The sequence below is a fragment of the Petromyzon marinus genome, chromosome 47 (genome assembly GCF_048934315.1).
Source record: "Petromyzon marinus isolate PM22_M1 ecotype Great Lakes invasive population chromosome 47, UKy_Petmar_22M1.pri1.0, whole genome shotgun sequence".
In the NCBI taxonomy this organism is placed as follows: domain Eukaryota; kingdom Metazoa; phylum Chordata; class Hyperoartia; order Petromyzontiformes; family Petromyzontidae; genus Petromyzon; species Petromyzon marinus.
The window spans coordinates 10047021-10063655 of record NC_133713.1 but is presented as its reverse complement, the minus strand read 5'-3'; the positions used below and the strand labels follow the sequence as shown (position 1 = coordinate 10063655).

The following is a 16635-nucleotide window of genomic DNA, read 5'->3' as shown; positions in this document are numbered from 1 at the left end:
CTCACATGGTGAACTGGACTCCCGTGGTGAACTGGACTCCCGTGGTGAACTGGACTCACGTGGTGAACTGGACTCCCGTGGTGAACTGGACTCACGTGGTGAACTGGACTCCCGTGGTGAACTGGACTCCCGGTGAACTGGACTCACGTGGTGAACTGGACTCCCGTGGTGAACTAGACTCCCATGGTGAACTGGACTCCCATGGTGAACTGGACTCCCATGGTGAACTGGACTCCCATGGTGAACTGGACTCACGTGGTGAACTAGACTCGAGAGCCGCAGTTTGCCGGCTCCTGCTTTGGAGGGCGCCACGGTGGCTATGAGATGTTAACTACCTCGCCTGGTATACAGGAGGTCGTGGGTTCGATCCCGACCCTGACGCCTGCTGTGTATTTTGCGTGTCTCTTTTTCTCTGTCCCCGTAGTCGCGTGGATTTTTTCCCCTCCACATTTAGAATCAACATCACCACCACGCGTTTCGAGAATATTCGGCAGCTCTCAATTTCCACGCGGTGATAAGCCACTTCGGTGAGCGATCATTTGTGGCCAGGTCGCTTCTGAAAGAAAAAAAAAGCTACATAGCTCAGTGGGCTTTACTCAGTATATATTTAAAAAAATGTGTTGAGTTTTTAGTCATTGTGTTTCATCCAAGTTTGCAAGCCACGTGATGGCTATACGATGGGCGAGGGTGAATAGATTGTTGCCGATACTGTTGAATATGCGAATTTGCTCCTCGTGGTATATAGCGCGTTGCCTACGCCATGGTTATTGGCCCGGTTTGATCCCCGGCCACGACCTAAGGGGCCATCCATTGAGTCCGTACGCATGGAGGGGGGAGGGGGGGTTAACCCAAATGCGTTCGCTTGCGTATGGGGGGGGGGTCTACTGACAATGCACGCATAGGAAACGGGGGGGGTGAAGCCTCGATAATAATTTGTCTACATTGGCCTTTAAATGAGTTAGATAGTTCGGCGGTGGACTATCTGTTTGCTTAAACGCGTTAATATTATTAATCCTTCATCGTTTCTGCGTGGATTAAATATCGGCCGTTCTATATGATTCGGGGGGGGGGGGGGGGTGGGGGGTGCGTCAGGCGTTCGTACGCCGCTGGGGTAGGGGGCTGTAAAAAGTCCGCGTGCGTACAGGGAGGGGTGTAGGGGTCGAGTTTTGACAGCGGTGGGCAGAGTTGTTGCGATGGGGTTTGATCTTATAAGCGGAGACCGCACGACACGAACCGGTTTCAAAAAACCCCGATAACAGGGGGTCTCCTCCCCCCCCACCCCGGCACACTTAGAAACGTCTGAAGCAATAAAACGCAAGACTCTTGTTAAAAGTGCCGTGGTTGCTTCGTGCTTGAAGGCAGCACTGCATTCGGTTCGATCTCCACGCGCGGCACGATTGTAAATACAAGCGGGCGGATTTCTCGATTGACACTGCGTCTGTCCCAGCAGCAGCAGCACCGCACACGTCTTGGACTGTTGGGGCAAGTGCTGTTAGCGAGCACCTATGAAGGCCGGCACGGCACACGAGGGGGTGGGTGGCCAGCACCACGCCCGGCCGCCTTTGTCTCCCCGGTGGCGATGTTTACACACCGCACCGGGTACTCATTTGAGGTTGAGTCGACCTAGGGGAAGGCCCAAGACCGGTTCAGATAATCGTCACTGTCGGTGTTGGCCGTGAGCGGGAATCGAACCTGGGAGGCCAGGTTCGTAGCGCAGCGCGGCGCTAACCGCTACACCACCGCTCCCCGCGCCTGCAGATCGAACGGAATGCAAAGATAACAAACACACAACACGCGCATCCACGGTCATTGACGACGCATCTTACTTTGCGCGTGATGCAAACCGGTAACCGGTAATTTTTTTGCTTGTTGCCCATTTGCTGTGACCGGTTGAGTGAAGGAGATTTAGAACAAAAACAGGTTTAACGACCCTTAATTGAAAAGTTTGCAAATGTGCTGGGGGAGAAGCCTTCCACGTACACAGTGCAGAGTCAACAAAGCAATTTTAAGAGGGGGGGGGGGGGTGGAGGAAAGGATTATATAAAAAACTGTTGACTCCGAACTTCAAACCGCGCCAGCTCCACAGCGCTGTGAGCCTGAAAACACTTTCCCAATCCTGGACGTCCATTCCCTCCCTCCTCTCTCCTCCTCCTCCCCCGCCACCACCACCACCAGACCAAGCACAGGAAACGGCACATTTTTCTATCCAAAGTAAAATCCAACCCATTTCTCTGCCTCCCAATCTCCCGCTTCCCTCTCCCCTCCCCTCCTCTTCCTCAGCTCGAGTCCAGACGCTCTCCTCAACATCTGCCACGTAGCGAGCACAAGGAACCCCTCGTCCATACATCCCCATCCCTCCTCGTCCATACATCATCCCCCTCGTCCATACATCATCCCCCTCGTCCATACATCCCCATCCCTCCTCGTCCATACATCATCCCCCTCGTCCATACATCCCCATCCCTCCTCGTCCATACATCCACCCCCCTCGTCCATACATCCACCCTCCTCGTCCATACATCCCCATCCCCCTCGTCCATACATCCCCATCCCTCCTCGTCCATACATCATCCCCCTCGTCCATACATCCCCATCCCTCCTCGTCCATACATCCACCCCCCTCGTCCATACATCCCCATCCCTCCTCGTCCATACATCCACCCCCCTCGTCCATACATCCACCCTCCTCGTCCATACATCCCCATCCCCCTCGTCCATACATCCCCATCCCTCCTCGTCCATACATCCCCATCCCCCTCGTCCATACATCATCCCTCCTCGTCCATACATCCATCCCTCCTCGTCCATACATCCATCCCTCCTCGTCCATACATCATCCTTCCTCGTCCATACATCCATTCCCCTCGTCCATACATCCATCCCCCTCGTCCATACATCCATCCCCCTCGTCCATACATCCATCAACCCTCGTCCATACATCCATCCCCCCTCGTCCATACATCCACCCCCCTCGTCCATACATCCCCATCCCTCCTCGTCCATACATCCCCATCCCCCTCGTCCATACATCCATCCCCCTCGTCCATACATCCATCCCCCTCGTCCATACATCCATCCCTTCTCGTCCATACATCCATCCCTCCTCGTCCATACATCATCCCTCCTCGTCCATACATCCATTCCCCTCGTCCATACATCCATCCCCCTCGTCCATACATCCATCCCCCTCGTCCATACATCCATCCCCCCTCGTCCATACATCCATCCCCCCTCGTCCATACATCCATCCCCCCTCGTCCATACATCCATCCCCCTCGTCCATACATCCATCCCTCCTCGTCCATACATCCATCCCCCTCGTCCATACATCCATCCCTCCTCGTCCATACATCCATCCCCCTCGTCCATACATCCATCCCTCCTCGTCCATACATCCATCCCCCTCGTCCATACATCCATCCCCCTCGTCCATACATCCATCCCCCCTCGTCCATACATCCATCCCCCCTCGTCCATACATCCATCCCCCCTCGTCCATACATCCATCCCCCCTCGTCCATACATCCATCCCTCCTCGTCCATACATCCATTCCTCCTCGCCCCCCCCCCCCCACACTCTCTGTGGTCCGAAGGGCAGCCGTGTCGCCTCCAGCCCAAGGGACTCGTGGCCCCGGGTGAGTGACGGCGAGAATGTGATGCTGTGTGTGTGTTGCTGTGTGTGTGTTGCTGTGTGTTGCTGTGTGTGTGTGTTGCTGTGTGTGTGTGTTGCTGTGTGTGTGTTGCTGTGTGTGTGTTTGTTGCTGTGTGTGTTTGTTGCTGTGTGTGTGTGTGTTTGTTGCTGTGTGTGTGTGTGTGTTGCTGTGTGTGTTGCTGTGTGTGTTGCTGTGTGTGTGTGTTTGTTGCTGTGTGTGTGTTTGTTGCTGTGTGTGTGTTGCTGTGTGTGTGTTGCTGTGTGTATTTGTTGCTGTGTGTGTGTTGCTGTGTGTGTGTTACTGTGTGTGTGTGTTGCTGTGTGTGTGTGTGTTTGTTGCTGTGTGTGTGTGTTTGTTGCTGTGTGTGTGTGTTTGTTGCTGTGTGTGTGTTGCTGTGTGTGTTTGTTGCTGTGTGTTGCTGTGTGTGTGTGTGTTGCTGTGTGTGTGTGTGTTGCTGTGTGTGTGTTTCTGTGTGTGTGTTTGTTTCTGTGTGTGTGTTTGTTGCTGTGTGTGTGTGTTGCTGTGTGTGTTTGTTGCTGTGTGTGTTTGTTGCTGTGTGTGTTTGTTGCTGTGTGTGTGTGTTGCTGTGTGTGTTTGTTGCTGTGTGTGTTTGTTGCTGTGTGTGTGTGTGTGTTGCTGTGTGTGTGTTGCTGTGTGTGTGTGTGTTGCTGTGTGTGTGTGTGTGTTGCTGTGTGTGTGTGTGTTGCTGTGTGTGTGTTTGTTGCTGTGTGTGTTTGTTGCTGTGTGTGTTTGTTGCTGTGTGTGTGTTTGTTGCTGTGTGTGTGTTTGTTGCTGTGTGTGTGTTTGTTGCTGTGTGTGTTTGTTGCTGTGTGTGTTTGTTGCTGTGTGTTTGTTGCTGTGTGTGTGTTGCTGTGTGTGTGTTGCTGTGTGTGTGTGTGTTTCTGTGTGTGTGTGTGTTTCTGTGTGTGTGTGTGTTGCTGTGTGTGTGTGTGTTGCTGTGTGTGTGTGTGTTGCTGTGTGTGTGTTTGTTGCTGTGTGTGTCTGTTGCTGTGTGTGTGTTTGTTGCTGTGTGTGTGTGTTTGTTGCTGTGTGTGTTTGTTGCTGTGTGTGTTGCTGTGTGTGTGTGTGTTGCTGTGTGTGTGTGTGTTGCTGTGTGTGTTTGTTGCTGTGTGTGTGTGGTGCTGTGTGTGTGTGTTTGTTGCTGTGTTTGTTGCTGTGTTTGTTGCGGTGTGTGTTTGTTGCTGTGTGTGTTTGTTGCTCTGTGTGTGTTTGTTGCTGTGTGTGTGTGTGTTGCTGTGTGTGTGTTGCTGTGTGTGTGTTTGTTGCTGTGTGTGTGTGTGTTGCTGTGTGTGTGTTTGTTGCTGTGTGTGTGTTTGTTGCTGTGTGTGTGTTTGTTGCTGTGTGTGTGTGTGTTGCTGTGTGTGTGTGTGTTGCTGTGTGTGTGTTGCTGTGTGTGTGTTGCTGTGTGTGTGTTGCTGTGTGTGTGTTTCTGTGTGTGTGTTTCTGTGTGTGTGTTTGTTGCTGTGTGTGTGTTTGTTGCTGTGTGTGTGTTGCTGTGTGTGTGTGTTTGTTGCTGTGTGTGTTTGTTGCTGTGTGTGTGTGTGTGTTTCTGTGTGTGTGTTTGTTGCTGTGTGTGTGTTTGTTGCTGTGTGTGTGTTGCTGTGTGTGTGTGTGTGTTTCTGTGTGTGTTTCTGTGTGTGTGTGTGTTGCTGTGTGTGTGTTTGTTGCTGTGTGTGTTTGTTGCTGTGTGTGTTTGTTGCTGTGTGTGTCTGTTGCTGTGTGTGTGTTTGTTGCTGTGTGTGTGTTTGTTGCTGTGTGTGTGTTGCTGTGTGTGTGTTGCTGTGTGTGTGTGTTGCTGTGTGTGTTTGTTGCTGTGTGTGTGAGGTGCTGTGTGTGTGAGGTGCTGTGTGTGTGTGGTGCTGTGTGTGTTTGTTGCTGTGTTTGTTGCTGTGTGTGTTTGTTGCTGTGTGTGTTTGTTGCTCTGTGTGTGTTTGTTGCTGTGTGTGTGTGTGTGTTGCTGTGTTTGTGTTGCTGTGTGTGTGTTGCTGTGTGTGTGTGTTGCTGTGTGTGTGTTGCTGTGTGTGTTGCTGTGTGTGTGTTTCTGTGTGTGTGTTTGTTGCTGTGTGTGTGTTGCTGTGTGTGTGTTTGTTGCTGTGTGTGTGTTGCTGTGTGTGTGTTTGTTTCTGTGTGTGTGTTTGTTGCTGTGTGTGTGTTTGTTGCTGTGTGTGTGTGTTTGTTGCTGTGTGTGTGTTGCTGTGTGTGTGTTTGTTGCTGTGTGTGTGAGGTGCTGTGTGTGTGTGTGAGGTGCTGTGTGTGCGAGGTGCTTTGTGTGCGAGGTGCTTTGTGTGCGAGGTGCTGTGTGTGTGTGCGCGGTGCTGTGTGTGTGTGGTGCTGTGTGTGTGTGTGAGGTGCTGTGTGTGTGTGAGGTGCTGTGTGTGTGTGAGGTGCTGTGTGTGTGTGAGGTGCTGTGTGTGCGAGGTGCTGTGTGTGTGTGCGTGGTGCTGTGTGTGTGTGCGTGGTGCTGTGTGTGTGGAAAAACAACCCCCTACCTCCTCACGGTGTCGGACGGGCAACTCTGTCGTGGACAGTCATGTAGGGAGACCCTCTCCCCTCATGGTGTCTGTGACCACCACAGTGGCTAAACGGGGGCTCTGGACGGTTGCGAGGGGCTGGTAACCCCTCCACCTTCAAAAAATTACCACGAAACCACGACTTAAATAGCTAACTAATAAGCTTGTGCCGGAGGCCGCGGGGGGTCAGGCGTCTATGACTTCTCCTGGCCAAACCCCAATTGGCGAAGCCAGGAGATTGAATATCTACCCTCGGGGCTCCTCCAGAAACAACGAAAAGCGACTTCGTGTGGCCACGTGGAATGTTCGAACGCTCACTGCGGAGGAGAGGCTGCCACTCCTCTGTCGGGAGCTGGACCGGTACCGCCTGGATCTCTGTGGCATTCAGGAGGTCTGGTGGACCGGTTCTGGCTCCTGCCACCATGAGGGGTGGACAGTCCTCTACTCAGGGCAGCAGACTGCCAAACAACAGGGTGTGGCTCTTCTTTTTAACAAAATAATGAAGGGTGCGCGGGAGCGTGGCGGTGAGGTGTGGGAAGCTGTAAGCCCCAGGATACTTTGGGCTCGCCTTCCCATCAACCGGAGGCGAGGAATGGTGGTCGTGGTTACTTATGCCCCCACCGAAGACGAACATCTGTGGAGGGATGCAGGCAAAGCCGATGAGTCAGATGCCTTCTATGACCTCCTTTCACAGATGCTGGCTAAAGTGGCCCCTCGGGATAGAGTCATCTTGTTGAGTGACTTCAATGCCCGAGTTGGTCATGATGATGGCACCTGGTCTGGAGTGATTGGAGAGCATGGGCCAGATCAGCTCAGTAACAACGGTAGGAGGCTGCTAGATTTTTGTGCAGCCCATTTGTTTGTAATTACCAACACGCTGTTCCGGCATTGGCGCATCCACACAACATCATGGATGCATGCCGGGTCCAAGCAAGAACATCTGCTGGACTACATAGTGACGGACCAGTGGATGCGAGTCCATGTCCTTGACACCAGGACCTACCGTGGAGCTGATCTGCCCTCTGACCATCGACTAGTCATCTGTAAGATTCGCCTGCCATTCTTCCACTCCGGTGGTGGGCGTACACCCAGGACCCCATTCAGACCATTGGTGGCATGGTCTCAGCTAGCTGATGAAAGTTGCAAGTGAGAATTTCATCATCGCTTGCGGCTGGGGTTGGCATCGTCCCCCACTCCTCCTGATGTCGAGGGTAAATGGGCGAGGTTTAGGACTGTGACTCATGCAGCTGCAATGGCTGCTTTGATTACGCGGTCGAGACCTCCCCAGAGACCCTGGCTGACAGAGGAGGTGTTCAGGATAGTTGAGAAAAAGCGACAGGCCAACTGTCATCGGCTACAGAATCCCACATCAGAGAATGAGGAGGCTTACCGCAGCCTTCGCTCGGAGGTTTGGAGAGCCGTGAGGCGCTGCAAGGATGGGTGGTGGTCGCGGGTTGCTGATGAGATAGTCTGCCTCAGTGGCCCGCGATCACAAATCTATATTTAACTCCATAAAAAAAATAACCTGCAGCGCCACACCTATTACCATCTTTAGGGGAAAAAACGGTGTTCCAATCTCCGTACCCCAGTAACAGGTTTGCAGATTTGCTGAGCATTTCTGTGAGGTCCTGGGGGAGGGGAAACCCCTCAGCCAGGAAAACATCGTGGCACAAAGTGGGGATGACCCTGCTGAGGCTGCGGTGCTTCAAATATTGGAAGAAATCACCTCCTGTGAGTGGCTGGCTGAGGTGCCATCTGCTGAGGAAGTACTGAAGGCGATCCGGAGTCTGAGACCAGGAAAGGCACCGGGCAGAGATGACCTCCCAAGCGAAATGCTGAGGGAGGGTGGCGTTTGTGCACAGACTGCCCTATATGACATCATAACAACAGTCTGGACCAATGAACGGGTTCCGCAGGATTGGAAGGATGCCCTGGTGGGTCCCCCTCTTAAAGAAGGGGGACCGCACAGACTGTAACAACTACAGGGGCATCTCACTCCTCAGTGTGCCGGGACAGGTCCTGGCAAGGATTATTCAACATCACCTTGCCAGGCACGCTGAGGAGAGGCTTGCGGAGCCCCAATGCAGTTTCGGGAAAGGGCGGTCCTGCACAGATGCCATATTTTCTGTCCGTCTGCTACAGCAGAGGTGTAGGGAATTCCAACAAGACCTACATCTCTGCTTTATTGACCTGGTCAAGGCCTATGATACCATCAGTAGGCCTAGGCTCTGGGTTGTTCTTCGTGCTTTTGGAGTCCCTGCCCCTTGCTCACGGTCATTAAGGACCTTCATGATGGTGAGCGGCCCCGGGTAAAACTACGTGGCCGGGAGTCAGAGCCATTCCCTGTACACCTAGGGGTGTGACAGGGATGTCCTCTGGCTCCCACATTATTTAACATCTATTTTGACCACGTAGTTCGTGAAGCCTTCAATAGCTGTACCGGGGGAATCTCCATTTGGTACATATATAATGGGAGGCTGATCGATGCCCGGGTGCGGTCAAGGGATGGCTCCCTATTATTCAACCACGTTATGTATGCCGATGATTTGGTAATAGCTGCTAATTCAGAGGAGGAGTTGGAGACGCTGCTGCTGAGACTGGAGCGTGCCACTAAGAGATGGGGCCTTACCATCAGCCCCACCAAAACTAAGCACCTGCCTGGGTATTTTGTACCATCGGACACTCCACCCCCACAACTCCCAATCGGTGATGGGGCAGTTGTGGAGAGAGTGGAGAGTTTCCCATACCTGGGCAGTGTGCTTATGACCGGCTCCAGTTTAACAGCAGAGGTCTCACTCCGAATCAGTCGAGCGGCAATATATTTTCATCGGTTGCATAACGCTGTGTGGAAGCAACCTGGTCTGTCGCTCCGCACTAAGCTTCAGGTCTTCTCGGCCACGGTCATTCCCTCCCTTCTCTACGCTTGCAAAACGTGGACCCCCTTAATGGAATATCTTCGCCGGTTAGAAACATTTAGGCTAGCCTGCCTACGATCCATCCTGGGTTTAACCAGGCTGGATTGTGTGAGGAGCTCACAAATCTTTGAAATATCTGGGCAAGGTCCCATTGGTGAGCTCCTCCGGCAGGAAAGGCTGCGTTGGCTGGGTCATGCAGCCCGCATGCCCAGCCACCGCGTGCCGATACAGCTTTTGTTCGGCCGGATCGAGGGGGCTAAACGGGCGCGGCACGGGCTAGAGAAGAGATGGAGTGATGTGGTACAGGAGGACGTGGAGCTGAGTGGACTTGCCGATGACTGGTACCAGCGGTGTCAAGATCGATCTTTGTGGAGGAGGCTCGTGAAGGATGCTACTGGGCAGTTGGAGGCAGTCGCCCTCCAACAACAACGGAGGGCGGAGGAGCGACGCTCACAACAACGAGCGGAGCGCCGGGTAGCTAAAGCACAGCAGGTTGGCACAGTAGGGGGCACAGGTGGTGCATCAGCCAGTCATCTCAGTCATCTTAGTCAGTCGACCCGTGGCACTTGGGTCTGCCCCGTGACCTCCTGCCAGCGGGCGTTCGACACTTCACGTGGCCTCAAGGTGCACATGTCCTGGCACAAGCGTCGTGGTGACGTCACCGCCACTTAGTGGCGAATGGCGGTTGTTGTTGTGTTGTTGTGTGCGTGTAAGAGTGTGTGTGTAAGAGTGTGTGTGTGTGCGTGTAAGAGTGTGTGTGTGTGTGTGCGTGTACGAGTGTGTGTGTGTGTGCATGTAAGAGTGTGTGAGTGTGTGCGTGTAAGAGTGTGAGTGTGTGTGTAAGAGTGTGTGTGCGTGTAAGAGTGTGTGTGTGTGTGTAAGAGTGTGTGTGCGTGTAAGAGTAAATGTGTGTAAGAGTGAATGTGTATAAGAGTGAGAGTGAATGTGTGGGAGTGTGTGTGTGCGTGTAAGCGTGAATGTGTATAAGAGTGAACGTGTGCGTGTAAGAGTGAATGTGTATAAGAGTGAGTGTGTGTGTGTAAGAGTGAATGTGTATAAGAGTGAGAGTGAATGTGTGTAAGAGTGAGTGTGTGCGTGTAAGAGTGAATGTGTGGGAGAAAATTGGGGAAGGCCCTGTGTTGTTGTGCCTTGCGCTCAAACCCAGCGAAGTAAGTTCAATTCCCGTCCATGGATGGCTTGCATCAGTGGTGAATATCTGAACCGAGTTCTGGGCCTCCCCTAGGTCAACTCGGCCTCAAATGAGTACCCGGTGCGGTGGGTAAACATCACCACAGGGGAGACAAAGGCGGCCGGGCGTGGTGCTGGCCACAGCATCCCCTCGAGTACCGTTCCGTCCTTCATAGGTGCTCGCGAACAGCACTTGCCCAAACAATCTGTTAAGGTTACACGGTGGGGGGGGGGCGCTTTGTTGTGTGTGTGTGTGTGCTTGAGTGGTATTTGTACAGACTGTTGGGGCATGTGCTATGCGCACGTGTGATAGTGTGTGAGTACGTACATGCGAGTGTGTGCTCGGTGTATGATGCGTCTGGTGAGATGTTATTTGCTAAGTAACGTTACTCTTAACTCGATGACCAGGGTGTTCCAAGCCTGGTCACGGCGACCGTAAGTGGCAAGTGAATACCTGAACCAGTCCTGGGCAACGCTCCTCCCATTTAGGCATCTTCACCAACCCGCACTGACCATGGTGGTGAAGCATGACCACCACCAGCGTGGTGAAGTATTATCAAACGGTCCACATGGCCGACACGGCGTGGGGGGGGGGGGCCTTCCTCCATCAGTGGATCGACAGAGCGATGGAGATTATTGTTTTTTTTTCATCCGACTTTACAATGATTATAGAATGCGTCGGTCAAAGCGCAAAGGTAAATTAATGTTTTGCGGCAACTATTCGGGCCAATATTTGTGTGCTCGGTTGTGCAGTAACAGTGACGGCAAGAGAGGAACGATTTGGAAATGTATCAATCGTCAGCGAGCCGTGGGCAGTTGGGGTGATGATCATGATGACTGAGTCACTCGTCTAAGATAACAATGGCAATGAATGTGCCAATGATGATGATTGGCACTTCATTGACTTGACAAAACAAAATTAACTCGACACATTCGTAACTATCACTGCCTTTCAGAGGAAACATCCTGAAATGATGTAGATGGTGATATAGATGATGATTGCGTTGCATCTATGAGATGATTTTCACTTCGATGGGATCACGATGATGGTGATTATGGTGTCACTCCAACTTGATTTTGATGGTGATGATATTATCACTTGGGTGATGATGATGATATTGATAATTGTTACTCCTATGAGATGATGATGACGATGACACTGCTTTAATCATAACGATAACTGTCACTTCTATGATTGTATAACTCCTCGGATGAATATAGTAATTTAACTTCTATTAGACAAAGATGCCGGGATGTTTGAGGCATGGGTGCATGCATCGTGTCTCCCTGCAGTGCAAATTCCACATTCCCATGGCGGAGGCAGCCTATCCATAGAGGGATCACAAAGTGGTGCTATCACCTTGGTGGTGCTAACGACGACGACGATGATGGGCTGAGTTGCCCCCTTGATCGGGTCTTGAACTCATGGCTTTGTGAGCCAAGGGCTCTGATAACAGCGAAGCCTGGGCTGATCCCTTTCATCATCATCATCATCAGCCACGATCTATTCACTGCTGGATGAAGGCCTCTCGAAGCCACTGTCATCTGCAACCACCCCCCCCCCCCCCCCCACGATGCCACGGTCTGTGTTAGGCTAACGCCATTGCTCCATCTTCATTGTGGAATTCCTCTCCAGTTTGTTTCCCTCCATTGGCTGTAACTCCGTCGCTAGTCTCGACCACCGGCCATCGTCAGTTCTCGCGACGTCTCGTGCCCAAGCCCACCTCCGCGCGTTACCAAATCAGAGCAGTGTCTCTCATCTGCATCGCGTGTCCTGTGATGTATGTACGTATGCACGTTGTTGAACTTCTTTCGCGCCGTACGTAGCCAACCGTGCTAATCGGAGGTACGGGGGAAGGACAACAAACTAAACGCAAAGAGCAGTTCTAAAGAAATTAATTTTCAATTTTTGATGCTTTAAAAGTGCATAGCTCCAGTGGCTTCCTAATATCGGAAGGCAGAGCGTTCCAGACGGCCGCAGAAGCGCTTGTGAAAGCGCCGCGCGATGCGGTGACCGCCGTCTTTGTTCGATGGCCCAGCAGCCAAAAGCCGCTTTTGAGGATGACCGCAGTTCGCGTGGTGATGGTTTATGCTCCTAGACGAGATCAGCGAGGTACTGTGGCTCATTTGCGGCCTGGGCTTCGTGTGTAATGAGTGCGGCCTTATAACGAATTCGTTCGGCGACCGGAAGCCAACGCAGCTCTGCGAGCACCGGGCGAACGTGGTCAGATCTCGCAGTAGCCGGCACGACACGTGCTACAGAAGTAATCATCTGACAGCCAACACAGTATGGGAGGAGGCCTTCATCCAGCAGTGGATTGAGAAAGGGCTGAAGAAGGAAGGAGTGTCGGTGTGGTCAGAGCACACGAAGGTCGTGAGTTCAAATCCCGGTCCGGTGTTCAACTCGGCTCATCCATTCTCATCCATTCTCATAAACATCATCATGATGATTGCCGTCATAATTGTCAACTTCGTGATTAAAGTAACATCGTTTGTATGTACTATTATCACAATAACAACACTGTCAGCATCATCCTCATCCATTTCTTACTTTTAACAACGCCATCATAATCGCAATAACACATCATCCTGCAAAATATTATCGTCATTACGATAACACAAGCGTCTTCGTCACAGAATCTGTAAGGATAAAGAACCGCGCACACCCAAAGATCCATTGCGTCGTCGTAATTCACGCTCACAATTCCATTCAAGGATTTAGATTCTTGTTTTTTGTGACACTTGTAGTGGATGGTAGCGCCTCTAGTGGCTGCAGGGGTCACGTAAACCCATGACATGCGACGTAAACGAATGTTAAACACGTTTTATTCGTTCACACGGGCCTGTGCCCAGTTTGGGTTTTTTTTTGTTGTTGTTGTTGTCCCATGATGTCAGTGATAGCAGCAGCAGCAGCAGGAATCTTGAGAGCTAAGGGAACGGTACCAGACGAGGTGGAATAATTGAACGGAGCTGCGAATGCACGGTGCTATAGAGGAGTTGGGCGGTGAGAGGCCTGCCAGGACAAGGCGACAGGAGGAGGGGGAGGCAGAGTCGGACACCAGAACGCCGATGATTTGTCCCGGCCTTTTTCAAGAGGACGAGGAGGTCGACTGTTCACAGCTGGCAACTGCAGGAGGAGGGGAGGCGTGCGAGGAGGCCCGGTCCTGGGGCCGCAGGAGGCGGATTCGCGGTGCTCAGCGTCCAAACTCTTTGGTTCTTTAGGCCGTTTGCGATTCGGGGGTAGAGGAGAAGCCCGACCTTTGACCTCGGCGCTGCGCGTCTTCCAGACCCACTCGGTGGATTCCAAAGCCGGCATTCTTCCATCGCCTCTCGAGCCTCCGATCCATTCATGTTTTTTGCCCACGGAGGCCTGTGTCTGTGTGGGAGGGGGTTGGGGGGGGGGGCAAGGTGATTAGAGAAGATAAAAACGCTTGCAGAGTTACGCGCCGATGAAAATGTGAATGGTGCTTGACTGATTGAGGCCAGAGCTAGCTATGAACACGAAGCTATTGTGCAGCAACTCACTGCTCCACTCTCTCCATGAACACTGCGAAGGTGCAGGAATTCACTGCTCCACTCTCTCCATGAACACTCTGCTATTGCATTTACATTATGAGACCTCCTTTGCCAGTAACAAGATATAGTAATAGGTTTTACCCTTTTAACTGGCACAAAAACTGACCTTTATTCAAGGCATCATGTTTGCAATAACCACAACACAAGCAGTCAAAATGCAAACAAAAGAGACAACTCTGATAATAATATGCACTGTCCTTGAATTTGATTGGTCCACACCCGAGACGGCTGTTCTTAGTGCCTAGTCTCCACTGGTGTTGGACCAGAAGACGCCAAAAGGCGTACAACTCAAAAACAGTGCACTATCACTATCAGAGTATTCAAGGACAGTGCATATTATTATCAGAGTTGTCTGTTTTGTTTGCATTTTGACTGCTTGTGTTGTGGTTATTGCAAACATGATGCCTTGAATAAAGGTGTCAGTTTTGTGCCAGTTAAAAGGGTAAAACCTATTACTATATCTTGTTACTGGCAATGGAGGTTTCATAATGTAAATGCTCACCCCGAGCCCTCAATACTCTGATAGTGCACTGTTTTTGAGTTGTACGCCTTTTGGCGTCTTCTGGTCCAACACCAGTGGAGACTAGGCTCTAAGAAAAGCCGTCCCGGGTGTGGACCAATCAAATTTAAGGAAAGTGCATATTATTATCAGAGTTGTCTCTTTTGTTTGCATTTTGACTGCTTGTGTTGTGGTTATTGCAAACATGATGCCTTGAATAAAGGTGTCAGTTTTTGTGCCAGTTAAAAGGGTAAAACCTATTACTATACTCTGCTATTGTGCAGGAACTCACGGCTCCACTCTCTCCATGAACACTGCTAAGGTGCAGTAAATCACTGCTCCACTCTCTCCATGAACACGCTGCTATTGTGCAGGAACTCACTGCTCCACTCTCTCCATGAACACTGCGAAGGTGCAGGAACTCACTGCTTCACTCTCTCCATGAACACTCTGCTAAGACGCAGCAAATCACTGCTTCACTCTCTCCATGAACACTGCTAAGGTGCAGTAAATCACTGCTCCACTCTCTCCATGAACACGCTGCTATTGTGCAGGAAATCACTGCTTCACTCTCTCCATGAACACTGCTAAGGTGCAGGAACTCACTGCTTCACTCTCTCCATGAACACTGCTAAGGTGCAGGAACTCACTGCTTCACTCTCTCCATGAACATTCTGCTAATATGCAGTAAATCACTGCTTCACTCTCTCCATGAACACTGCTGAGGTGCAGTAAATCACTGCTCCACTCTCTCCATGAACACGCTGCTATTGTGCAGTAAATCACTGCTTCACTCTCTCCATGAACACGCTGCTATTGTGCAGGAAATCACTGCTCCACTCTCTCCATGAACACGCTGCTATTGTGCAGTAAATCACTGCTCCACTCTCTCCATGAACACGCTGCTATTGTGCAGTAAATCACTGCTCCACTCTCTCCATGAACACGCTGCTATTGTGCAGGAAATCACTGCTTCACTCTCTCCATGAACACGCTGCTATTGTGCAGGAAATCACTGCTTCACTCTCTCCATGAACACGCTGCTATTGTGCAGGAAATCACTGCTTCACTCTCTCCATGAACACGCTGCTATTGTGCAGGAAATCACTGCTCCACTCTCTCCATGAACACGCTGCTATTGTGCAGGAAATCACTGCTCCACTCTCTCCATGAACACGCTGCTATTGTGCAGGAACTCACTGCTTCACTCTCTCCATGAACACGCTGCTATTGTGCAGGAACTCACTGCTCCACTCTCTCCATGAACACGTTGCTATTGTGCAGGAAATCACTGCTTCACTCTCTCCATGAACACTGCTAAGGTGCAGTAAATCACTGCTCCACTCTCTCCATGAACACGCTGCTATTGTGCAGGAAATCACTGCTTCACTCTCTCCATGAACACTGCTAAGGTGCAGGAACTCACTGCTTCACTCTCTCCATGAACACTGCTAAGGTGCAGGAACTCACTGCTTCACTCTCTCCATGAACATTCTGCTAATATGCAGTAAATCACTGCTTCACTCTCTCCATGAACACTGCTGAGGTGCAGTAAATCACTGCTCCACTCTCTCCATGAACACGCTGCTATTGTGCAGTAAATCACTGCTCCACTCTCTCCATGAACACGCTGCTATTGTGCAGTAAATCACTGCTTCACTCTCTCCATGAACACGCTGCTATTGTGCAGGAAATCACTGCTCCACTCTCTCCATGAACACGCTGCTATTGTGCAGGAAATCACTGCTTCACTCTCTCCATGAACACGCTGCTATTGTGCAGGAAATCACTGCTTCACTCTCTCCATGAACACGCTGCTATTGTGCAGGAAATCACTGCTTCACTCTCTCCATGAACACGCTGCTATTGTGCAGGAAATCACTGCTCCACTCTCTCCATGAACACGCTGCTATTGTGCAGGAAATCACTGCTCCACTCTCTCCATGAACACGCTGCTATTGTGCAGGAAATCACTGCTCCACTCTCTCCATGAACACGCTGCTATTGTGCAGGAACTCACTGCTTCACTCTCTCCATGAACACGCTGCTATTGTGCAGGAACTCACTGCTCCACTCTCTCCATGAACACGTTGCTATTGTGCAGGAAATCACTGCTCCACTCTCTCCATGAACACGCTGCTATTGTGCAGGAAATCACTGCTCCACTCTCTCCATGAACACGCTGCTATTGTGCAGGAACTCACTGCTTCACTCTCTCCATGACTGCCTCATTGCTCGTGGTGATGTTGTGGCGGTCGACTCTCTGATGACAC

At 51.3% G+C, this 16635-nt stretch overlaps 1 protein-coding gene across 1 annotated transcript in view; it reads left to right on the top strand.

Annotated features, from left to right (window-relative positions):
• The first annotated feature begins 1893 nt into the window (after positions 1 to 1893).
• The window catches only part of PID1 (phosphotyrosine interaction domain containing 1), a 37523-nt gene continuing 22781 nt past the window's right edge, over positions 1894 to 16635 (top strand). Inside the window, exon 1 of the mRNA XM_032971899.2 lies at positions 1894 to 3635. The gene's annotated coding sequence lies outside the window, so the exon portion shown is untranslated. The remainder of the gene's footprint in view (positions 3636 to 16635) is intronic.